Source organism: Heterocephalus glaber, unplaced genomic scaffold (genome assembly GCF_053883595.1).
Source record: "Heterocephalus glaber isolate CG9 unplaced genomic scaffold, H.glaber_assembly_v1.0 deba00001543, whole genome shotgun sequence".
In the NCBI taxonomy this organism is placed as follows: domain Eukaryota; kingdom Metazoa; phylum Chordata; class Mammalia; order Rodentia; family Bathyergidae; genus Heterocephalus; species Heterocephalus glaber.
Genome location: NW_028258336.1, coordinates 7,802,583 through 7,829,289, shown reverse-complemented (window position 1 = coordinate 7,829,289; position 26,707 = coordinate 7,802,583). Strand labels below are relative to the sequence as shown.

At 40.1% G+C, this 26,707-nt stretch overlaps 1 long non-coding RNA gene across 4 annotated transcripts in view; it reads left to right on the top strand.

Annotated features, from left to right (window-relative positions):
- The window catches only part of LOC101722970 (uncharacterized), a 256,669-nt gene that overhangs the window by 210,755 nt on the left and 19,207 nt on the right, over positions 1 to 26,707 (top strand). For 2 of the 4 annotated variants that reach the window (XR_015442363.1, XR_015442361.1), the window contains 2 exons: positions 2,121 to 2,197; positions 8,464 to 8,707. The exons of the other annotated variants lie outside the window; for them this stretch is intronic. This is a non-coding gene — a long non-coding RNA (uncharacterized LOC101722970). The remainder of the gene's footprint in view (positions 1 to 2,120; positions 2,198 to 8,463; positions 8,708 to 26,707) is intronic. 4 annotated transcript variants of the gene reach the window in all.

Below are 26,707 nucleotides of genomic sequence, written 5' to 3'. Positions count from 1 at the left end.
TGGAAATTGGATGACAAAACTACTTAACATCAAATTTACTATGTCACCACCCCAAGATGTCTTCAACTTATCAGAGCAACCCAAAAGAATAAACTTCACATGTGGCAAAAGAAGATTTCCTCTCTGCAGACACTTCTTAGGCCCTTACTAATCATGAATAATCTCTCTTTCTGAACAATGAAGAGGAAGTTTTTCTATCCAGAATCTAACCTACACACAAACAAGAACATCAGCTGAAACTAAAACTTGCCAAAAGTTCAGAGTGTATGATTTGATACTGAACCATTAATAGAAGTGAGGATGTGTAAGGTATCTGGCTCAGGATTGGGGAGTTCTGGAAAGCTGGTAATACGGTTTTAGAGTGCTGGGTCAAAGCCACACCAGGAATCCAAGGACAAGCAGAAATATCTTCAGAGACAGAAACAAAATGGTTCCAAAGACATAGTAACTCAGAGCAGCAAATTTGGTAGGAGGCAAATAAAAATTACCTCCGGACATGGTTGATGATAGATATCTTTTGGTATAAACTGCCTAAAACCCAGAAGATTAAAGTAAAATATCAGGGTTGGGGAAACAAGACAAATTACAGAAAAAAAATTACAAAAGAAAAATCCTTACAATTGTCTTAAGGCTTTACCCACCTCTATGTAATTTAGGCACAAGGGATATACATGTGTTTCCTTATGAGTCTGAACATTAGCAAATCGCTAGCAACATAGCTCTTCTCATCTTTATTTAATTAGTCAAAAATGTGGACCATGGGAGGAAATTCTCTACCTTTAATAAATAAAACTAAAAGTTTTTTAAAAATCATAGATTCATAGCCAATTTTCTTTTTGATCCCCATTAAATCAATGACAATGAACAAAGTGGCTCTTTAGTATTTGCTCTGAAGTCAATTGCTTTGAATGCATGTCAGATAATCCTAAAAACAAATTTCACCAAGCTTTGTGGGGAATCTCAGACAAATGCTCAGCGCAAATGTAAAGTAACATTTTGCAAAGAGTTGTGTACTTTCACCCCACGGTAGGCCACCTTTTGAGCAGGACAGTGCTTACATGGCTGTCTGCTGCCATTCATTCGTTCATTCATTCACTCACTCATTTGAGTGAAATCTTTGTTAAAAATTTAATATGCACAAGTCACACGTTAGGCTCTGGACACCACCTCTTCACAGGTCTGCAGTTTCACAGACTATTTCTTTGTTTGAAGTACCATCAAGGACACAACCTCTCAAGGGAGACCATTCTACTTAGCATTGGAAATTATAGTGTGGCTCAGCAAAGTAGATTACTAATGATTAATAAAGATTACTACAGTCTAAGGGGGTTCTATGTTCTCATTTATTCCAGAATGATCCTGGGACCTCCATTTGACACTACAGATAAGGGGAGAAATGCCTTATCTCTTCAAGATAACAATGGAAAATTTCCAGCAAAAATGGAGGCCATAAATAAGAGGAAGTAGATGTTGTGATGGTGACTGGGGATCCCTGGGTTCCCAGTCAGGCTCCAACACCTGACCTGGGCTATGTGGGACATTATGCGGCTACTATGGGCCACAATTTGTTTGTTTGTAAACCAGGGGTGACAGTGTCCTCCCTGCAGGTCACTGTGACCAAGCAAGATACTGTGACTGAAACGCTTGGCACAATGTTTGGAGTTTGATAAGACCCAGACCAGCACTAAGTATATAACTGAATGAATAGGAAGGCAGCTCACATAGAAGCTGAAGAACAGGGCTGAGCTGCAGGAACTCCAAAGAGGAAAACACACATACCCTCTTTTTCTCTCTGGCTTGGGCCAAGGTGGGCAAGAAGGGCCTTCTCTGGAAACACCCAATGCTAACATGACAAGTAGTGGTGGCTTTTTGGATTAATGGGGCCCCTCAAGACAAAGAGTGCTTTCTGAATTACTCACTCAAATAGGATGGTCCTATGCCTATAGAAACTCCAGAATTTCCAATATACTTAAGGATACATGTTCTAAAGCTTGCCCCACATTTTAGTTTGAAAATTATGGTTGCTATTCACTTGAAACCAGGCCACCAAGATCCCTTCCAGCTGCCTTAACCATGTTTGTCTAACTGTATTCTTAACATGCTCTCCTTCTGCCTCGCAGTCCTGCCCATCCCAGGTAATGGTGAGGACATAATGACGTGCACTCCATGCTCAGCCCTGGACAAAGATCTTATGGAGGTAATAGCAATTGTTTTTGAGGAACTTGATCTCTGGCCTCTCCTCCCTCCTTCACCATAATTTCACCTGCTCTGTTCTCCAAATATTTGGGAGATGCCATGGATAACGATTTGGGTATCTGTAAAAACTTCAAAAGTCATAATAATCTTCTAAATGATTTCAGGCTAATTCTTAATGTGTTTTAGCTCTAGTTTACTGATCTATAAAATGGAACATAATACCCTTTACACTGGATGGTGAAACAAAATAATGTAGGGGGAAGATTTGTCTGTCACAAGCTAGATGCTAAAGAAATGTTTGATTCTCACTGTATCTCAGGCCAGGGATGTAGCCCAGTGTCACTGTGCCTGCCTGGCAAACACAAGGTCCTGAGTTCGATCCCTGGTACAAAAAAAAAAAAAAAAAAAGTGTGCTCAGTATCTCATACAACATTTCATTGTGTAGAATGAGTTAATGGCCACTATCTTTTAGCAGCATAAGGCAGGCTGGAAAGAAATGGCATCACTAATGTGTGAGTCACAAGAGCATATGTAGCCTTGGGTGTGGCATGTGGAGCTGTCCAGGAACTATAGACCTTGGCCTGGGCTGAGTTACTCTTTGTGGGGCTACCCCTAGGGTTGACATCTCTCAGGGGCACTATTTACTACCTCCATGGAGAAGATACCACATGGGTCAGTAGGCTGGGGTTTTGAGGTGTTTTTTTTTTTTTTTGGTACCGGGGATTGAGCTCAGGTCCTTGCACTTGCACAGCAGGTGGCCAAACCACTGAGCTAAATCCCTGGCCCCCTAAGCTGGGTTTTGATCCGTTGTTCTCACACCCTTCACTCTTCATGCCTCTCACTACCATTGTGTCTGTGGCCTTGGGTACTGTCCCTTCCATATGACACTCCTCATCACAGCACAGGATTCTTACCATGGCCATTTGCTTCCAACCTCTCAGGCATGCCACTAGCCTCAGGGACAGGGTACACAGAGACCAGTTTACAATGTAAACCTATTCAAAAATCTAGACTTTTTCCAACAATGCATGGAAAATTGGGACTAGCTAGGAAAACCCAAGCCTAAAAATCTATACCTATGGCCCCTAAAGTAGGGACCCAAGATACAAGAAACCAGACTCAAGTTACAAAGTCCTTTGGCTGGGAGGGCGCTTGCTCAGAAGGACACATTTCATTTCCCAGTCTGTTTTGTCCTGAGCTTCATTTTTATCCCCATCAGGTGGACAGGCTGTTGTTCCCACCACTAACACCCCATGCAGATGAGGACTTAGAAGTTATTAAAAAAGAAGTTCAATTGTCCCTCTTGGCTTATCATTACTAAACAGACAGAAGAAAGCTTCAGCCCACCATTGATTTAGATTAGCCCCTTCGTTTGAATTTTATTAATTAGCCAAGTTAGCATACTGCATGTCAACATTAAAACCTGACTTTTTCTGAATTAACTGTTTCATTTCCAAGGCTATATCTGCTTTCTCTCCTGCCTCTAGGACCTACACAGAAATACCTTGCAGATATGACTTCAACTATCATCTAGTGAAGTTATTAGACTGGAGATCAACACAGGTCACTTCTTTCATGGGAGGCTACCAGGCTAATCTTTTGAAGTGATATTTCCATAATAACTTAACATTTGCCAAAGCTCTCCATTGCATCCTGTGCAAAGTAAACAGAAGGGTTAATTTAGTTCTCTAATCTCTTGTTATAAGCCTAATTATTTTACATGTCTTCATTTCATTAATGAATTGCTGCTTTTTACATGCAGCTCCTTCCCCATTGCTTTTGTTTAAACCTCCTGGTGGGAAGGGATAGATTAATTTTGTTGTGCCTTAATGAAACTGTATGCTACATTAGATTTAACCATTTGGCATGCACTGCCAACATCACCATTATGCATAATGAATTATTTTTTGTGAGTCCCAAACTACTGTAGACCTTCAGCGTCCTCCTTCAGACACTGTAACAATGCAACTGGCAGGCTCAGTCATTGCCTCTGGTGTCTAAGGAAACTGTCTTGTAGCTCTTTATTTTCTGTCATCTGCATAGGAGCATCTGGGCTGTAAGAAACTCAGATATGCAGGTGATTTCTGATGAGTATCTCAAATGAAACTAGCAAATCCATTTATAGGTTTTGAGGACAAAGCACTATGCTAGGCATCTTGGGGCAGGCCACAAAGTTGCTTGTTGTTTGCCTTCATATCTTAAAACAATAATAATTTATCATTGCTCCTGTGCCATCTGGGTTTGAGCCAGTCTATACTGGGCTTTGCTTGTAGCTCTGCTTTGGGCTGCAGTGGTTGGGGCAGCTCTGGTCCTTATGTCTCCATTTTCCTTCTGGGACCAGCAAACTAGTCAATGTACATTCTTCCCATGGTCATGGCAGAAGCTTAAGGCAAGTGAAAAGGCATATTTAAGACTTTGGAATTGATAGACTACTACTTTTACCCATTTATTGTTGGCCAAAGCAATTCATGTAGCCAAGTTAGAAGTCAAGAGTCTAAGTCTTCCAAGTCCTCAATTGTATGTGGGGTTGGTAGGAACAAGATCCTATCTACCTGACCAGGATCAAAAGACAACATAGTGAATGTGGCAAATAATGGAAGCAAAAAGAATCATTTGCATGGTTCTAACAGTTGGCTGTGTCCTGAGTTGTGACCAGCTTCAAAATTTTAAAATTGGAACCACTTAATTGCACGAATAGGGTTGATCCCAGCCCATGGTTGGGAATCTCACTTGTCCCTAGGCAGAGGATTGGAAGATCTCAAAGTGACAACTCTCTGGCTCAGCATTGAGATAAAACTGATCCAATCAGTCTGGAACCAGGTCCTGTCTGGGTCCCAGGTGCTTCCATGACTGCAATTCCTAACCTCTGAACTTGGGTTTCCAGTTGTCTGCTGCTGGATTTGCCTACCACTGGTTTGTAGGCCATGTCCTTGATTACTTCAGTTTTCCTGTTATTAAACCTTTTGTTAATTGGCTTTGGGAACACTGACCTTAAAAACTCTACTAATTGCTCCTTGCCTGGCTGTTCCCACAGCCAGGAATCATAATTCCACAACGAATTAGGACTGGGAACACTTGCCCTCATTATCCTGAGAGTTAGCCTGAACTTACAGCCTTGTCCTTCCCCACTTGGCCTCCCTCACTACAACTGAATTTGGCTTCCACAGTGAAAATTTGGCTAACAAAAGTCAAAAGCATGTTGTTTGTATACCCCATTCTCCCTATGAGTTTAGAGGAAGGTGGACACCATGAGTTGAGATATAGTAGAGTAAGTTATTTAAAGGCAAAAGGAATGAGAAGCCAAAGGAGAGAGAACTCTGTAGTAAATGATAATCCACTTATAATTAAATGCCAAATGTTGTAGCCACAGAAACAATGAGCTACAGGCTCCAGCTCTTGGTGCTGGGAAGAAGTCTTGATGACAGGGTTCTGACTCCTCAGTGTTACCCTGGACATTTTCCAGAGCAAGAGGCTGTGGTAATGTTTCCTGGACAGCACAACCCTCTCTTGACTCAGGGCATTTGTCCTTGTTGCTCCCTCCACTGAAAACAACATTTCAGCTTTGGATTTATATCACTTCCTCCCTCACTGCCTTCTGATCTTTAATATCACATGGGCAGTGAAGCCTTCCCTAAATTACTATTGCCACTCACCACCCTCACCCAACAAGGCGCTCCCTGTCATCCTTCCCTGCTTTCTTTTTTGTCCAGTGCACTTATCTTATACTCTGTATATTTTACTTTATGTTTTGCTGATTGGCTGCCTCCCTTTACTAGAATAGATATTCTATGAATGTTTTGATTTATCTGTTTTTTTGTTCCTAGAACATATAATAGGCAGTCAGTAAATAGTTGCTGGATGAAGGAAGAAAGGAAGGAAGGAAGGACAGAGGAGAGGAAGGCTGGCTGGAGTGGGTTTGAGGACCAGCACAGGCAGTGAGATAAAAGCACAAGGTGTGAGCACAGGAAGATGCACACAACACATCCAGGACCCCAGCAAGGTCAACCCAGGGGTGCAAAGGCACTGCTGGTCTTCCACCTCCCTCACTGTGCTGGTTCCTCCTCTTGAGCCAACAAAACATGCTCCAGTATCAACGTGGTGATTTCCCCTTTCCTTATAGGGACTGTCTTCTTCACTTCAGCCTCTGCATTCTCAAGCACACAGCATCCATTTAGATATCCATCTTTCACCTTCTGAAGATTTCTTGACTTCATCTACTTCCTTCCTCTCTCTGTGCCCACCGCTCCCATTCATGTCCTCATCATTTCTTAATAGGCAACAGCATCCTAACCAGCTCCCTGCTTCACATCCCTGTCCCTGTCACCTCATTAGCTGACATGTCCTGTCACCTCTGGGGCAAAGTCCAAACTCATTAACATGGCATATAAGGCCCTCTGTGTTCTGACTGCCCTTTCCTCAACCTCATCTCTCTTTCTGTGACCATGCTGGTCTCCCTGGGGCCTCGGTATAGTCCACTCTGCCAGGAGGCCCATATACCCCTCTCATTTATCCTTTCCAGTTTAGCTTGTGTCATTATAATGTTGTCCATATAGCATTGCACACATATTGTGATATGTATTTGCTTTTTCAAAGTTTTATCTTTAATCAACAATGTTCAGGAAATAAATAGATGTGATACATTTTATGGACACATAATAAATGCAACTTTTTAATGATATTTAATTAAAGTGTACTTATTTAAATTAAAAGTATTCATATATGTACCTCACAAGATCATCTTGTGTATCAACATAACTACCCCACCTTTCCAAACCAATGAACTAGGTGATCTGGCTGTTTGAAATCACTGAGCTGGAAAGAGCTAGAATGTCTGTCTTCGACAAGATCACTGCTTAAACAGAGTAATAGTTAAGTTGTTAACATTTATTTAGTGCTTCCTATGTGACAGAAACTGCCCCGTGTGTCTTAAGTATATTCACTCATTTAATCATAAAACGGCCCTATGAGATGAGACCACTATCTTTTTTATCCTTCAGAAAAGAATACTGAAGCTCAAACAGTTGCTTGAGGTCACACAGCTAATAAGAGGTCAGACCGTATTCAAACTCTACCAAACTCTAGAGTTTATGCTCTGACCCTATTCATGTAATATCATCTTCAGTAACTTTCACTACCTCAAATATTATACAGGTGAAGATGTCCTCATCATCTAGGTTTTCTGGCATGAGGGAAGAAGGGATGCTTGATTGGAAGACTGGTGGGGTACCCTAAAAAGCAACCTCTTCAAAAGCAGCAACCCAGTTGTCTATGATTCTTTGTGACAGGAGCCAAGTTGGTATCCTTTTGACAGAATCCGCAGCTGCTGGCTTTTTCTGCTGTTCTCTGCATTCATTTTTGGGTCTCCAGAGATACTCTGAACTTTCTGGTTCTTAGTAGAAAAGCTTTGGTACCAAAGCAACAAACTTCTGCTTAAAATTCACACACCCAATCCCCGTTGAACACGGCAGGGACCTCTGCATTACAGAAGAACCTCAAGGTCATGTGTTATGGCTCCTGCTTCTTCTACATTTTACTTGCCTTATCTTTAAAAATGAAATCCTAGCTTGAATCATCTCTGCACCTGTGTGTTGGGAATTTTATGAAACATGCGCATGTTAATAGCTCATTCTTGTCACATGCCGGTCACATTCACTGGGAGCCTTGTATATTACAGTGTTTGAAATGACACAGCCCAGATACTATCGATTTCTCTGAGAGTCTCTCAGAGAAACCCATGCTCATCTACCTCCCTCCCTGTGGGTAATAAACAGGATGGATTCCCTTAGCCCTTGATAAAGTGTTATCTACAAATGTATAACTCAAAAGGAATTACCACCAATATTCTATTAATTGGAAATATCTTTCTTCCTTCTCCGCATACACAGGCAAGCTCCTTTCCTACAGAAGCCATCCAGAGAGGAGGAACATGTATGTGAAAGGCACCCTTTAATCCTTTCCTGTAATCAGCTCCCTAAGCCTGAATGCTGAGTCTGTAAAAGTTGCAAGGCCAAGCTGCTTTTCAGCTCTCTCTTGCTGGAAACTGGTGTGGTCTGTCCTGCCCTTCTTTCTAACTTTAGCAATGGGACTCTGGAAAACTAGCATTTTCCACCCTGAATGCAATCCTCCATCAAAATCAGCCACCCTAGAAAAAGAGGGCTTAGGCGAAGCAGCTTTTCTGATCCCATTATTGATAAGCTTTTAGAGCTCATCAATGAAAATTAGAACTTGTTAATCCTGTACATTTCCCCCCTTGATTTTTAATTACAGGAGAAAGAAGTAATGGATAACTTCTGGGGCTGCAGAGACACTGAGGCTGTCAAGAGAAAATTAAATTTACAGTCAGAGAGTTTTGTTTTCTCAAGTGTCCTTGTACAATGCAAAAGAGGCTTCTGGCATCACCACGGCAATTCAGCTGGTTTCCTAAACTGGCAGGGTTTTCCTCCAAGAAGTCCTCTTCCTTTGCCAAGAGAGTGTATTAATGACAAGGACTGGACCTAAAGGGAACTCATTGGTAAGAAAACTGCATTAAAAGAACATTAAGGGCGATGTTTTAAAGTCTGATTTAAACTCATGAAAGCAAAGAGAGTTATTGTGGAAGCCAAATCGCCAGGCTGACGCACCCTGCCTGGTAATACATTCTGATTGGAGCACAGGGGATTGAATCTGTACAGAAACATCCCTCACCGTGGCCCAGGCACTTCTGCCAAGGGAGACAGCTATAGGGAGGAATGGGATAGGGATAGCAACATTTCTGAAAGCAGATGGGCTAACATCCCACAGGGGCCAACTCACCAGGGAAACAGGAAAAGAAAGGCGCTGCCAGCTGAGGTCAGCCTTGACATTAGCAGACAGCTCAGCAGCCCCTGAGCTTCCCAGCTTAGGCCCATGGCTGCCAGGGAGATTCTCCCTGGAGAACTGAAGCCTCAGCAAGATGTCCCAACCCTTCTCCTCTGAATTCCACCCACTCCTGCACATGTTCTCTTTGGCAGCCCTTCCAGCAAACAAATGGACCAACCGCAGAAGAGCTGCCCTTCCCACGCCAATATGCTGCTTTATCTCACTTGACAATACTCTGTATCAGAGTAAAACAATGCCGGTTGCTACCTGTGCTGCAGATCTGGACTTCAGCCAGAGGGCCAGCTGCTTGCCATATTGCACCTCAGGATCTGATTTCTAGGTTAGAAATGTTAGTACCAGTGTCGGAAAGGTACATTGAAGTCACCCTGGAAAAAAATCAAAGAAAACAGCCTTGAGCTTGTGCTGTGTACTTTCCTCCAAGTTCAAAGGTATTCTCAGAGTACTGGTCACCGCTTCCAGCTTCTGTACTCCAGCCTGTCACAGTATCACATTCTATTCTGAATAACCATAGCCCCTGCAGTATGACGTAGTACTTTTTCCACAAGGCCTTGGAACTGACCCCACTTCATACTTTTCCTGGTATCTATTTCTTAGATATCTATTTCTTTGAGTATCTGTTGCTTTAAGTATTGTGGAATCTTTTCCATGGATGGATATGGGGTTGTCTATTCAAATGATCAAATTTGGACAGCCAGTAGGAATATACCCACAGGGTAAACTGCCAAAATTAGATTTTCTGAGAGCAGTGCATGGGAGACACACAAAAATGTTCTGTGAGGGCAAAACCAGGGGTCTAACAACAGGACAGGCCCCTTGAGCCACTGAGCAAATGAGAACCATAGAACAGAGCGGATGAGAGGATCAGGGGCCAGGTGATTAGACAGGGGTTGTGTGATCCTTTGTTCTGTACCTAGTCATTCATATTTGAGGTGCTTCACAGTATCCCTGAGACTCAAGCCACGTAAACAAGTCAACAGAGGAGAGGGGAATGAGCATACTACAAGCAGGAGCAGCTGGGGAGAGGTTGGGAGGGACATCCTACAGCAGGAGGCAACTAAGTTAGGTCTTGAATGGAAAGCAGAAGCTGCCCAAAGTGGAAGGGGCAGGATGAGGGAGTGTTGAAGCTCATATCTTACATGGGAATTTGTAGCCAGTCACCTGGGGAGGCGAGGTGGGCATTGTGGAAGAGGAAGAGACTGAAAATGTAAGTGGAGCAGTGGCCACAAAGGCTCTCTTACTTTAAGGAACACCAACTCTCTCCTGTAGCCGTTAAGAAGCCACTGGATGATTTTCGGTAGCTTCTAAATTATTCTTAGTCTGAGGCAGTTGAAAACTTATAACTGGCCACATTTCTACCCTATTTGGGCTAAAGGGGAAGAGGCGAGAGGTAGGGGCCACATTTGTTATGAGGGTATGAGCCTCTGATGAAAACTGTGGGTTTTCTATTTCCCCAAGAAAACTTCTCCTACATTCAAAATTTTGTATATGCCTTTATGGGATGCATGGACTCCATAAAGCCCATTCATAAACTCAAGTTTCACAGTTCTTAGATATGTGCTATAGCATTTAAAGATTATATGTTGTGATGCTTTCAAATGGTTTGCAACAGTTATTTAAAGTGTATATGTATGTGTGTGTTGGGAAGACAGAAAAGAGAGGGAAGTAACTGAGGCAAAAATATTAGCAATTGGTGAATCTAGGGGAATGGTATATGGGTGTTTATCATGATTTCTTTCAACTATTTTTATATATTTGAAATTTTAAAAAACAAAAGCCAAGCAAAGCAAAACCTTTGCTCAGGGCAGAAGCAATGGGAATGACTATAAAGTGATGAATTTTAGTCATTTATATTCCTTCACTATATTCTTCCTAAATACCTACTGTAGTTATTCGATATTCAGTTGGAATAATCAATAGGACTGAGTGTCTGATGGGAGGCAGACAGGGAGATGATGGAGGAGGCACCATGACAGAGCCTGAGGTGGCCAGAGAAAATGACGGGGAGTTCAATGAACGAGGAAACAAGAAGGTAGAAGGGCAGGAGGGTAGAGTGAGTTCGATTCATGAGCAGCATTTTAAAAGGAATTTAGATGAACTGGAAGGGGTCTGGAGGAGACCACCAGGACATGAGAGGGACTAGAACTATGCTGTATAAGAGCAGGGTAGGACAAGAACAAGGGCAAGGTAATATTTTGGAGGCACTGAGGGTAGGGTGAGGAAATACCTGTGGAGTTTTCTGCAGAAGGAAAAAAATCCGTGAAAAGTAGTAGGCGTGACTAACATGGGATAAGAGGGATGCACTTGGAAGGTGGGTGACGGTTATGGAAAGAGATATCTGATAGGTCTCCCACCACCTCAGCAGCTATTATGTGTAGTAGCTGCCCTCTTCCTATGGTGCCTTGCCCCCTCCCCTGTGTGACGTCATGCCAAGATGGTTGCTCCCACCAAAGAACAAACCCTTCTTCCCAGCATGCCCCTGGTCCCACCTAGAGAGTAACCTAATACTCGCTCACCTCCTACCACCTAGTGATGTCACCAGCTCCTCCACTCCCTGATCACTACCTCACTCAACCCCACCTCAGCCCTTACAAGCCCCACCCCAGTCTCTATAAAAGACTCTCCCTGCCCTGGCCATGTTGCTTTTGTCTCTCCTTTGTTCAGAGACAGCCCCTGGCAGGCAGATCTATTCCCCTAATAAAGGCTTGTGTGGCCTGGTCTGGTCTTGGTCTTCGGCCCTTTTACCTGACAATATGTGCTTAATGACTGACAAATCTAGGTCTGTACAGATGTTTATATATAACATTGGTGGTACACAGGGTATAGTAGGAGGGTTATCCCCTTTTCCCTGTTGGACAACTTCCATGCCAGGCAGGAGTCAAAGATGAGTAAAGGTTTTAACCCTCAACAAGGACCCAGCACAGTTGGGGAGAAAGGCACAAGTTTAAGCAACTTGCCATTGAATGTTCCCTACCAATACCAGGGAGAAGAAAATTTCATTTTATACAGATCTTCAAATTCATATAAAACCTACTGAGACCTATCTTAAAATTTTAGAAAGTCCTGGGGTTGTAGCTCAGAGTGAAAGCCCTGTGTTTGACTACCAGTACTGCAAAAACAAAGATAAAACTTATAATCATTTGTCCAATGTCATTCCATTCCATCTAGGCACTTAGGAGGATGCCACCTCACAACATACACAAAGTTAATGTGGCTAAATTGTGGTAAGCATAAATACCAGCTATATGAATATAGCTGTCCCAGCTATTCCCAAAGTGTCCATAATACATGTGTACAGCTCTAGAGAACAAGCCTTCTACAGTGAGATTTGGACCCGGCCTTCAGAGAAAGATCATTTTTTAAGAGAGAAGTGATGTGTGGGGTGCATTTCAGAATGAATCGGATAGCAGAATATAAATCTTCTGTCACCCTCCTCTGCCTTTAGTCAGAGAAATGGGCCTGAGAATTGAAGGACATCCATGAAATAGAATCCTAGCTTTTCTAGGCTGAGTCCTGTAGCAGTCCTGTTTATTGGCCTCCCTGGATGAGAAGCTCTAATGCAGGTTAGGGTATTATAGATAGGTAAGTTAATTAGATATCTTGTTGGCAGGTAGACAGGGCCTCCCTTAAGGCACCAGCCCTCTAGGAGCCAACTCAGCAAGGAACCAACATGGTGAACAATTGAGGCACATTCACTGGTTAGCATTATAAAAAGGAAAAGAAGTACTACTTCCCCTAGAGATAGATAGCAGTGATTGATATTCTAAATGGGAAATTCTTTGTATGTGACTTTTCTTCCCATTTGATCCCTATTTAATCAATATTACCTGGGTGGCTGTAATCTTATTGGTTGGTCATGGTTTTGTCCCACCTCATGCCCACCTTTTAAATTTCCATTGGGTCTTATAGTTTTGTCCCCCTTTGTATCCGCCTCACCACATGGCTTTGCTGTATAAAACGTCTGTGAAAAGTGAGGTGAGCGGGCAACCCACTTTCCAGTCCCCGTTCTGTCTCTCTTAGGCAGAAGCTTTCTTTCTCCCAATAAATTTTTCCTACTCTTAACCTCCATTGTTCCTAGAATTCATTCTTCTACTTTAGAGAACACGACCTCGTGTTTCAGATATCTAGTAGGTTTGGAAGTTACATCTCTTCCCCTTATATCAAGAGGATACAGGTTATAATCCCAGAACTCCCTGGAACGGGGTGAAGTCTGAACTCAGGTACCCACAAGATTTGGCAAAAGCCCTCAGGTCTTATTTTGCTTTCAACCATTCCCTTTCTTGTCCTCTAACTAAGCACCAATAGAGCTATGCACACTATACTGCAAGAACAGTTTTGGTGAGTTCCATTTCTTCCCAAAGAAGGATATGGAAATTGCTTTCAAGACCTTTCTGTATAAAGAGGCCATTGCATCACTGGCATCTTCCCCTCCTCAGTATCTTTACAGTGAATGACCTTTGAGTGCTTCCTATGTGCTAGGTATCTTGCGGGTTCTTTACCCACATTTCATCTTCGTAACAGCCCAATAAGGCAGATATTGCAGCTGACACCTTTTTCTGGAAAGTAGCATTTAGATCAGTTAGGCAATTTGTCCAAGGTTACACAGCCAGGATATGAGAGGGAAGATGCTAGGATCTACATGAGATTGAACCTAAGCCCTTAAAAATTCATGTAACAGTCTACACTGTCTTACCTTCAGAGTTTCCATCCACTCTCTGAAAATGACAATAAGAAACATGAACACAGTGCCTCTGTGTTACATCTATAAATTTTATTAATTTCAACATGATCCTATGAGGAAAATACTGTTACTATCTATTTCTAAAGATAATCAAATTAAAGCACAGGTAGGTTAAGTCACTTGCTTTAGGTCGGAATTTTACTTATTATGCTAGGGCACTGTGCCTAAATGAAATGCACAGATATATATGTGTGATTTAAAAGGAAGGATCTTTCCAGGAATGACAGACACCTGTAACCTCCTCACCTAGCCACTTCTCCCAACTTGAGCACCACAGCCAGAGAATATCTGACCTGACCAGCAGTCAGGTGTGCATCTGTCAGAAAGGTGTGTGGACGGTCATGTATAATTGTCCTTGTCACAGGAATCTCCCACTGTGAGAGAGGAATCAGAGGTGTTTTCGGAACTATATGAAAGGCTAAATTTTCAAGTTTTAATAAGGTGAAACTCAGGAGAAACATGTTCATACTGAGAATATCCTGCAAGAGATTACGACTTTTCTTCTTAACATAGTTATTCTCAAAGTAAGAAAAGAAAAAGTTCCTTGCTATTGTTATTTATTTATTAATGGTTTGTCTCAGTCTGAATGAAAAGTATTTTCATACACTTATTTGTTTGGTTTTGGCTGCCATAAGTGAAAAAGAGAATCATTGGTTTGTATATAAAGAAAAAAGTAAGAGAGGAAAGAAAGGAAGGTGCAAGTAGAGAAAGGAATATGGACTATCTTTTTCTTAGATTGAAGCAGGACAGCTAGAAATGGGAATATAATTTGATCACCTGAAAGGTCTGGCCATATTGATTACATAGACAATTCATTTCCTTTTGTTTGTTTGTTTTGAGACTGGGTCTTGCCTTGTTGCCAAGGCTGGCCTTGAAATCACAATCTTCCTGTCTCAGTCTCCCAAGTAGTTGGGAATACAGGCATATGCCACTGTCACTGCTCTTGGCTGGTAATTCCCTTTTGTTAAGTGAATGCTTTTTTAGCTTCCTAGGAAATACTTTGATTTTAGGTTTTCATATTGGAAACATCCTTAAGTCTCAGAGTGTTATGTCGCAGGTTGACACTCAAAATTTGTTTATGACCAATTTGACCACTGCCCCAACTAATCAAAGGAAGTACTCCCTGGTACATGTTATCCTTAAAAGCTACTCTTTTCTTCCTATTTCACAATACCTATTATGCCTTTTGATCTTTATTTACACTTTCAGTTTCTCACACCAGAGAAACTATTCAGTATTTACACATGTGTGTCCTATTTATTTCACTTAAGAGTATGGCTCAATGTGCATCCACTTAGCTATAAATGTCTCTAATTTCTCATTTTTGATGGCTGACTACTACTCCATTTTATAAAAAAAACCCACATTTTCTTTATCCAGTCTCCAGTTGATGGGCATTTGGGCTGCTTCCAAGTTTTAGCTATTACAAACTGTGTTGCTATGAACATGGGTGCACATATATCCTTGTGGTATGATTCTTTTAATTCTTTGGGGAAGATACCCAGCAGGGGAATAGCTGGGTCAAATGGGACTTCCAGTCCTAGTTCTTTGAGGTATCTCCATACTGATTTCCACAGTGGTTGCACCAGTCTGCACTTCCACGAGCAGTGGAGCAGCGTTCCTCTTTCCCCATAGTCCTGGCAGCATTTGTTATTGGTTGATTTTATGATAGCAGCCATTCTTTCTGAGATGAGGTAGAAGGGGAGGTGGGAAAGATTGGGGAAAGGATGGAAGGGAATGGAATTAATATGAGAAAATGAAAGAATGGAAACAAAGTCTTTGTAAATAGGGAGGGGTGGAGGGGTTGAAGGGAGGGCAGAAGAATGGGGAAAAAATAAGAACCAAGATAGTTTATATAAAGGTAAAAATTTCCAATCATGAATGTCATATTATATACTTAAAATGTACCAATAAAATTAATTTTTTAAAAAGTTATTCTTTTCAGATTTATATAGCTTTTTCTTTTGGAATTTTAATATATTTATATATAAAGTTACAATATTTTCATATAATATATTTGTTTAATTTATTTGTATATAAAGTATTTGGTACATGTGAACCTACTAAATCTCACCTAATGATGTCACTGATCTGGAGTTTTAAAATGAGATCTATGGACAATGATGTAGCTACATATCACTCCTCTCTCATAATTGTTTGTAGGATTTAAATAATCTAAAACATAGCCTAAAATTAGGGCAGCTGAGCAAAAGAAACCCCCATCAAATGGCTTAAAGTACATAGAAAGATGTTTGTGTGTCAAACCTTGCACAGTTTGCTCAGGGTATAGTTCTTATAAGATAGTCTATACCAATGGCTTTGATTTTTAAAACCACCCTTAATGTTTGCTTTGTTTCCATCAATCAGTAGACTGGAAGATGCAAAAGGAAACTGCAAAGGAAGTATTACTGCTGGAGATAGCACACAATGATAACATAAAAAGAGTCAAAGAGAAAAAAGAGTAGGGAAAAAGAACAAAACACAATCAGTCCAAATGCACAATAATTTGGGGTCATTCAGTGCAGGTGCTGATTGCCCCATACACCCCAATCACTATGCCTAGAATGCAGAGCATCACTAGCATTATACATACCAACAACTTTGGACTGAAGCACAATAGAAGAAATAAAGGTAGATAAGAAGGAGACAAGGAAAACAATCATTTAAAAATTGTACTTTTAAGAAAAACTATAGTTTCAGGACACAAAGTTACCCAAGCTACAGTGCCTTTTTCCATTCCTGGAAATTCCAAAAAGAAAAATTTCTAAGGGTTATAAAATTATGACAAGCCTATTAATTGGGCTAGAGTTTTACATTTGTATATTAAGCCTGGCTTTTCCTCCCAGAGACTTCCATTCTGAAAGAGGCAGCACTATTAAGTGGGCTGCATATCTCTCAACTTCAAACACATGCAAATGATTTTCATTCTAACTTAGTCCATCAAATGGTAGACTGACAGACAGTAGGAATACACATCCCAGATCACCCATTTTGAGGACACCCCAAGACCACATAAACCCCCAACCCCACACCATAATGAGTGCCCACACTTCCCTCTGAGTATGTACTTCTTTCTGCCTAAAAACCTTTCTATTTTTTGCACTGATGCTTCCTGAAATTCATTTCTGCGTCAGGAACTAGTGAATCAAAAACCTGCCTTTTGGGTGGGGTTAGTTGAGGTCCTCATCTCCTGTTTGGTGGAGCTCCTCTGACTGACCCTATCTGGGACATCCTTACCAAGAGAAGTTGAGTTTGTGCTCTGGGTGAAAGTAAATCAAACAAGGAAGAATTCAGTGAATGGAAAAACTTTATATACAAATATATTCAAATTCTAAAAGAAAAACCTAGATAAACCTTAAAAGAATAGCTTGTTAAACAGAAATGACTCTTAGAATAGAAAATAATGTTACTGTATCTTAATGTATGCTGAAATACACACAAATAAAAGAGATTGTTATATAGAATAAAGGAGATGATAGTCTCCACAAGAATGTTGACCACTGAGTCTTACAGTAAATTAATAACCACAATGTAGGAAGAGAAAAGAAATTGTATTTTCTAAAATTCCAGGGAGGCTGGAAGAAATATGCCAGTCAGGTTTAACTGTGGGGCACTCAGGAAGTAGCTGGACAGCATGGGAAGGGACTGGGTTCCCCTACCTAGGGATGGAACTGCATAGGACGAAGCCTATGTGGCAGCCTGCATGATTGGAAGAATGAAGCATGAGATAGAACCAGCAAAGTGACAAAAGGTGGTGAATTGTTATTGGCTGCAAAACTCTGCTGAAGTTACCAGATTCCCAGTAAGTACTAGGATGGGGTTTCTTTTGTTGTTTTTTGTTTTGGTCTTTATTTTTTCCCCCTTCCCCTGCACTCCCTTCAACTCCTCCATCCCTCCCTATTTACAGAGACTTTGTTTCTTTTTCTTCATTTTCTCATATTAATTCCATACCCTTCTATCCTTTCCCCTAGCCCTCCCACTTCCTTCCCCTTTGCCCTTTTTCTTCCTATTTCACATTACCTATTATACATTTAGTCCATATTTACACTTTCAGTTTCTCACACCACAGAAACTATTTGGTATTTATACATGTGTGTCCTATTTATTTCACCTAAGAGTATCACCTCAATGTGCATCCACTTAGCCATAAATGTCTCTAATTTCTCATTTTTTATGGCTGGGTAGTACTCCATTTTATAAAAAATCCCCACATTTTCTTGATCCAGTCTCCAGTTGATGGGCATTTGGGCTGTTTCCAAGTTTTAGCTATTACAAACTGTGCTGCTATGAACATGGGTGCACATACACCACTGTGGTATGATTCTTTTAATTCTTTGGGGAAGACACCCAGCAGGGGAATAGCTGGGTCAAATGGGACTTCCAGTCCTAGTTCTTTGAGGTATCTCCATACTGATTTCCACAGTGCTTGCACCAGTCTACACTCCCACCAGCAGTGGAGCAGGGTTCCTCTTTCCCTACAGCCCCACCAGCATTTGTTATTGGTTGATTTCATGATAGCAGCCATTGTTTCTGGGATGAGGTGAAATCTCAGGGTTGTTTTCATTTGCATCTCTTGAATGACCAGTGATGTTGAACATCTTTTCATATGTTTATTTGCCATTTCTACTTCTTTGCGTGAGAAATGTCTGTTCATTTCAGATGCCCATTTTTGGATTGGGTTTTTGAATTTGGGAGGTCTGATTTTTTTTAAAGTTCTTTATGGATTTAAGATAGTAGACCTTTGTCTGAGGGACCGCTGGTGAAAATTTTTCCCACATTGTGGGTTTTCTCTTAACACTGCTGATGGTTTCTCTGGCTATGCAGAAGATTTTTAGTAAGAAAAGATCCCACTTGTTTATTGTTTGTGGTAGTTGATGGACAACTGAGGTTTCATTCATAAAATCTTTTCCTACACCAATGTCTTCAAGAGATCTACCTAACCTCTGTTCTAGCCAGTTCAGTGTTTCTGTTTTAATATTTAGATCTTTAATCCATCTTGATTTTAGTTTAGAGCATGGTGAGAGATATAGGTCTAGTTTCAGTCTTTGACAAGTTGAAACTCAATTTCTCCAGCACCGTTTATTAAAGAGGCTATCTTTCCTCCAGTGAGGGTGTTTGGCTCCTTTGTCAAAGATGAGGGGGCTGAGTGTGTCTAGAGTTGTTTCTGCATCTTCTAATCTGTTCCACTGGTCTTCAGGTCTGTTTCTTTGCCAGTACTATGCTGGTTTTATCACAGTAGCTTTGTAGTATAGTTTCAAGTTGGGGGTTGTAATACCCCCTACCATGTCTCTGTTACCTAGAATTGCTTTTGCTATTCTGGGTCTCTTCTTGTTCTAAATGAATTTTTGGATGTTTTAATCAAGGTCCATGAAGTATGCTGCTGGGATTTCAATTGGGATTGCATTGAATCTATACAGCAATTTTGGAAGTATGGCCATTTTCACTATGTTGATCCTTTCTACTCAGCAGCAATAGATTTCTTTCCATTTTCTGATATCATATTCAATCTCTCTTTTCAGAGGCTATATTTTTCAAAGAAGAGGTCTTTGATTTATTTTGTTAGATTGATTCTTAGGTATTTCATTTTCTTGGATGCTATTGTGAAAGGAATTGTTTGCCCTATTTCTCTCTCAGTGAGTCTGTTGTTTGTGTAGAGGAAAGTTACTTATTTTTTTCTGTTGACCATGTATCCAGCTACTCTACTGAATTTGGTTATTAAGTCTAGAAGACTTTCGGTGGAGTTCTTGGGGTCTTCTATATAGAGTATCATGTCATCCGCAAATAATGACAATTTGACTTCTTCATTTCCTATTTTTATTCCTTTTATTTCTTTCTCTTCTCTAATTGCCATGCCTAATGTTTCCAAAACTATATTGAACAGAAGTAGTGATACTGGACATCCTAGTCTTGTTCCTGATTTTAGTATAAAGGATTTCAGTTTTTGACCATTTAGTATGATATTGGCTGCTGGTTTTTCATAAATAGCTTTTATCAGATTGAGATAGAAACTGTCTATTCCAATTTTTGTTTTGTTTTGTTTTTTGAGGTACCAGGGATTGAACTTGGGGCCTTGCGCTTGTGAGGCAGGAACCGGAACCACTGAGCTAAATTCCCGGCCACCTATTCCAATTTTTTGTAGGGCTTTTATCATAAATGCATGTTGAATTTTGACAACTGCTTTTTCTGCATCTATTAAGATGATCATGTGGTTTTTGTCCTTGGCTCTATTGATATAGTGTATTACATTGTTTGATTTGCATATGTTGAACCATCCCTGCATCCCTGGGATGAATCTCACTTGGTCAGGGTATACGATCTTCTTGATGATCTTCTGCATTCTATTTGCCAGTATCTTTTTAAGGATTTTTGCATCTATGTACTTTAGTGAGATTGGCCTGTAGTTCTCTTTGGTTGGATCTTTCTCTGCTTTGGGGATCAAGATGATGCTTGCTTCCAGGAATGAATTTGTGAGTATTGCTTCCCTTTCAATTTCATTGAAGAGTTTAAAGAGTAGTGGCAGTAATTCCTCTCTAAATGTCTTGTAGAATTCAGCAGTGAAGCCATAAGGACCTGGGTTTTTCTTAGTTGGTAAGTTTTTAATTATGTTTTCAATTTCAGTGATTGATATTGGGTTGTTTAGAATTTCTAGGTCTTCTTTGTTCAACTTTGGTAATTCATATGTATCTAGGAATCTGTCCATTTCTTCTGTGTTTTCCATGTTATTGGAGTATAGGTTCTCGAAGTAGGTTTTGATGATCCTCTGGATTTCTGCTGGGTTCCTTGTAATTTCACCCTTTTCATTCCTAATTGCTTGGATTTGGGCCATTTCTTTCCTTTTTCTGATAAGGTTGACTAAGAGTTTGTCAATTTTGTTGATTCTTTTGAAGAACCAACTCTTGGCTTCATTGATTTTTTTGTATTTTTCTCTTTGTTTCCATTGCATTGATTTCTGGCCTGATCTTTATAATTTCCTCCTTTCTATGTTTGGGCTTTGTGTTTGTCCTGCTCTTCTTTTTCTAGAAGCTTGAGGTTCAGCATCAGGTTGTTTAATTGGGCTTGCTCTGTTTTTGTAACATGAGTATTCACTGCTATGAATTTCCCTCATAAGACTGTTTTCATTGTGTCACACAGATTCCGACATGTTTTATTGTCATTGTCATTTAATTGAAGGAATTGTCTGATTTCTTCTTCAATTTCCACTGTGAACCCTTAATGTCTATTCTGATTTTGTGGGGTGAAACACTCTGTAAACATCTGTTAAGTTCATTTGTTCAAGAGTTTGATTGAGTTCTAGCATTTCCTTGCCTGCTTTTTGTCTAGTTGATCTATCTATTTGTGACAATGGGATATTGAGGTCCTGCACAACTACTCTATTAGTGCTTATATGATTTTTCATGTTCATTAGTATTTGTTTTATATTATTGGATGCACTAGTGTTTGGTGCATATATATATATATGATTGTCATCTCTTCCTCTTGGATTGTTCCCTTTACAAGGATATAGTGTCTTTCTTTGTCTCTCTTAATCAGTGTTGGTTTGAAATCCACTTGGTCTGCAAAGAGGATAGCTATTCCTGCTTTTTGGGGAGTTCCTGTGGCATGAAGAATTGTTTTCCACCCTTTAACTTTCAGTCTATGAGTTTCTTTTTGAATTAAGTGTGTTTCTTGTATGCAGCATATTGTTGGATCTTGCTTCTTGACCCATTCTTCCAGTCTATTTCTTTTGATTGGTGAGTTAAGACCATTAGCATTGATGATTATAACTAATATGTATTGAGTTATCATTGTCATGACATTTTCTTTTTGTTTGATTCTCCCCCTTTGTTTTTAATTTCTTGTCGAGCCCAGTGGATTCATTCTGCTGGGCTTCCTGAGGTTGTGATCCTCATAGTCTTTTCCTAGGATTTTGTCTAAAATATTTTGGAGTGCTGGTTTTGTATTCATGGAGTTCCTAAGGTGCTTTTTGTCATGAAAGTATCTTATTTCACCATCAATTTTGAAAGCTAGTTTTTCAGGGTACATCGATCTGGGTTGGAGGTTGTTTTCCTTTAGGGCTTGAAATACATCACTCTAAGCTTTTCTTGTCTTGAGGGTTTGGATTGAGAAGTCTGCTGTGATTCTGATGGGCTTTCCTTTGTATGTGATTTGTTTATTTTCTCTAACTGCTTGCAGAACTTTGTTCTTCTGTTGAGTTTCTGGAATCTTAAGAATTATATGTCTATGTGTACATTTTTATTGATCAAGGCTAGTTGGAGTCCTATATGCCTCAATTATCTGTGTGTGTTGTTTTTTTTGGTATGGGGCATCGAACTCGGGACCTTGTACTTGCGAGGCAGGCACTGGAACCACTGAGCTAAATCCCTGGCCCTGCTTCAATTATCTGTATGTCAAGTTCTTTTACCCTGCTTGGGAAGTTTCCTTCCATCACTTCTGTGAACAGTTTTTTTTTATGTCATCTGCACTCTCTCCTGTTTCTTCATTGACTCCAATCAGTCTTATGTTATTCTTCTTTGCATCATCTAGCTGCTGCTGGATTGATTTCTCATGGTCCCTTACAATTTTAAAGAAATTTTCCTTTTCCTGGTCACTAATTGCAAACTTATCTTCTGTATCTGAAATTCTGTCCTCACATTGGCACATTCTGCTGCATAGACTTCCAATGGAGTTTTTAATCTCCTGGAAATCTGCTTGCATCTGTTTTATGGATTACACTTGTTTCCTATGTTGGGATTCCATCATGTTCCTCAGCTCCTCTATTTTTTTAATCTGTGTCCTCTCTAGATTTATTAATCATGTCTTGCACTATGGGCACAATGTTTGCTGTTATCTGAGAAATTATTTCTGATTTCCTTTTTTCCAGATCCTCTTTTGTTGGTAGTTCAGGGAGTTCAGGTGGTTGAGTATCAGAGTGTTCCATCTCGTTTCCCTTTGGGGTTGCTGTAGGTGATCTGGAAGTCTGGTTCTGAGGCTTGTTTATGTGTGAACTCATTTCCACTGGGTCGGGGGGGGGGGGCGTGTTTGCTGCTAATGCCCTCGTGGCTCACCTCCTCTGTGCTGGGAGTAGTGGTAGGTTGGCCTGGAAGCCTCCTACTCTGCTCTTGGAGCTCTGGCAGGTTGACCCGGGAGCCTCCTCTGTGCTGGGAGCTGTGTCTGATGACAACAGAGACACTTGAGGCCAGGCCCTAATGCAAGGCCCTGGACAGCATACAGTCCCCACAACCCCTCTCAGTCACCATCAGTCATCCTAGGATGGGGTTTTTAAAAGGGAGAAGATTTATATGATCTGAAGAAAAACCAGAATATATTGGATGCAGTTTTTAATGTGTGGAAAATAGCTAAGGAGTTGAAGTCTACATACTAACAGTGAGGGCACTAAATTAATTTGTGAGTCTTGGAATTAAAATTGAAAAAAATGAGGAAATAAAGTCACAAATTTATAGAAACTATGACTGATGGTTTCAGAATTTGGGGATTTGAACAAACTTACCTGAATCTCTGAGCAACAGGGGAGTCCAGGAGAAATCTGGTCTGTTTGTCTGTCTCTCTCATATCTATTGCATGTATATGTTTATATTTCTTTTTCTTTTTCTTTTTTGGTACCAGGGATTGAACTCGGGTCCTTGCACTTGCAAGGCAGGCGGCAGAACCACTGAGCTAAATTCCCGGCCCTATGTTTATATTTCTTGATGACCAGTAGTTATTGAAGACCTATTGAGTAATATGTCTTATGTTTAACATTCATAATCTCCTTTAATATTTAAACCAATGCTTGTAAAGTAGGAACAATGAGGAAACTGATATTCAGAGAGTTTAAGTAACTTACCAAGGTAAATGTAACACAGCCAGAGAAAAAGTGATTATGAATTGTTCATCCTACCAAATTCCAAGTGAATTTCAATGTACCAGGGAGAGTTGTTCTACTTTATTTCTCTGAAATAGTCAAGGTGTCTGTCTTTGGGTTGTCAAGTTACTAAACCTTGACAATAATAAAGGAGAATTTTAATGCTTCAAGATTTCAATGGATCTGGAGTTTCTGTGGGAAACTGGAGATTCAGCTTGAATGTGAGACAAGGAGAATAGCTGTATCTTGCGGATTTAAGGCACTTGTTATGCTTGTGTGTTAGAAGTCATTTTCTTCTGCTACCTCTACCTTCAGAGATAATGAATGAATGGTGCTGAGTTCATAGAACTGACACCCATCTGCAGCAGTATCTGGTCTGCCCTCATAGCAATACATACAAAGATGTTCTGATAATTATGCCTTGCTATCTGAAAGAAAATATAAAAATGCATTCTCAATTTGTCTAGTGCACTGTGAATAGTAATGCTGTCCATGTGTTTAGGAAGCAAAGTATTTAAAGTTCTATTGTTATTTTCACAGGAAAACAACTTTGAGAAAAGCATATTTTCCATATTACCCTGGGAATGGGTGTTTATCTCATGTGCATTGCTGGCCTTTTCTTCTCTAACCTGCATAAATTCCTGGTATTTGAATTCAAGGGAGAACTCTGCCTTCACTTTGAAATGAGAGGCACGTAGAATGTCAAACAGAGCCAATGTTTCCTGACTTCTGACCCAGTTCAGGTTTTTTTTTCTTCCTCTACATGACTCAGACAGGCTCTTGGAGGCCTAGAGATAAAAGACCCTATTAGAAGTGCAAAATATGACTATTATTACCTCCTTTAATAAGGCTTCTTGCCAATTTTTCAAATGACTAGAGTCTGTTTGCTAATTATTACTCTACAGTTTCAGCATTCATTTTCTTTCCCTGAAGGAGATTGTTTCCAATGAAGATGAAGGAAAGTACTAAAAAGTGTGTTTACTGCCATCTATGGGATGCTGCTGGGCTATCATCACCATGGATCACCTTCCCTGTAATGCATGCATGGGACACTTAAACTGTACAGCTAGGCACAGATGTTCATGCATTGCGAGCAAAGACATCTCACTGAGCCTGCATGTGAAAATACCACCAGAAAATTGTTGCTTAATGTTTTTTTTAGGAATGTAAGTTCATCCTGTTACTTTGGGAAGGGAGAGAGGAAATTTTCATGTATGCAAGGCAATTATATTTATAATTGTAGTAACAGGTCCATGGGCTCTGCTTACAACCAGAGCCTCCAGCTTATTATTGTCTTTAAATATCCCTGCAGAGAATGCAAGAACTAGGAATTCATTTCCTGGACAATTCTGAATGTTTTGAAGAAGGCCAAAATGAGAAAATGGTAAAGATTCTTGAGTGACCTAAATAGATATATAAAGTATATGTGCCTTGGCCTGTGTACTTGACTCACAAATCAGGCTCCCTGGGATAGTATACAAAATTCTATTATTTTAATATTAGAAACTCTTGTTACCAGAGGTAGCAAATTATAAGAGTTGCAATTTTGCAAAACAGACACCTTTGAGAAGGGAGGTTGAAGGTGTATGTCCTGAATCCTCAAGAGAGAAGAGGAAAGCATTTTAAAACAAAAAAAGAAGAAAACAACAAAAAAAAATAGATGAAATAAGAAAAGATAGTCAACCTCACAATAAGAGTTAAATTAAAATTAATGAGCAAATTAAAAGTGAATGAGTTAAAAACAAGCCACTGGAAGAAAGAAATTTGCAAAACAAATATCAGATAAAATATCAAAATAAATATTAAATTAAACAATAAGAAAATAATGAACATCCCAGTTAAAAGTAGGCAAAACATCTGAACAGATACCTCTCCAAAGAAAACAAACAACAAACAAGCATATGAAAATATTCTCAATGTCACCAGAGAAGAGCAAATTAAAATGAGATATCACTGCACATTTCTTAGAAGGGCTACAATCCAAAACCCTGACAGCATTGAATGCTGACAAGAATGTGAAGCAATAGGAACTCTCATTCAGTGCCATTCAGAATTCAAAATGGTACAGCCACTTTGGAAAACAGCTTGGCACTTTCTTAGAAAGCTAAACATAGCCTTGCTATATGATCTAGCAAACATGTTCCTAATTATCCAAATGAGTTGGAAACTTATGTCCACCTTAAAACCTGTACATGAATGTTTATAGCAATATCATTCATAACTGCACCTAGTTGGGAGCAATCAAGATATTCCCCAGTAGGTGTATGGATAAATCAGTTGTACCACATTTAGACAATGGAATATTATTTTGTGCTGAAAAGAAATGAACTGACGGGCTGGGGATTTAGCTCAGTGGTTCTAGGGCCTGCCTCGAAAGCACAAGGCCCTGAGTTCAATCCCTGGTACCAAAAAAAAGAATTGTCAAAATGGCAAAACGTATACATCCTTTCCCAGAGCCAGTGATTCTCTTTTGGAAATTTACCCTATAAATATATTTGAACATGTTCAAAATGAAATAACCCCAGCAATTATAATTATGGCATTTAAAATATAACAGTAAAATACTGGAAACAACTAGATGCCCATCAATGGGGGTAATGCTTAATTAAATAATGATGCACCTACACAATAGAATAGATAGGGCTATCATATAAAATGAGGTAGCTCTTCACATCTTGATGAAGAATAATGACCAAAATAAAAGTTTCTAAAAAACAAGGTGTGGAGATGGGCATGGTGGTAAGTACCCTGTAATCTCAGCATTTGAAGTGAAGGAGCCTGTGGCAGGAGGATAGAGACATTGAGGTCAATCTGAGCTATATATTGAGTTCAAGGCAAGCCTGGACTACATAGTGAGACCCTACCTCACCAAACAAACAAATAAAATAAAACAAATAAAGTCAAGCAAGCAAGGTATACTTCCACATCATAGCATGCTGGCTTTCTGCTCACAGCATGCAGACTATCACAGAAGGACACCCAGTGACCTGTCAATGGTCAAGGCAGTGCCAGCAGCTTTGGTTAGGAACAGAGTGGAGGGTTGCAGCACAAGGGCAGAAAGAAAACAATAATCA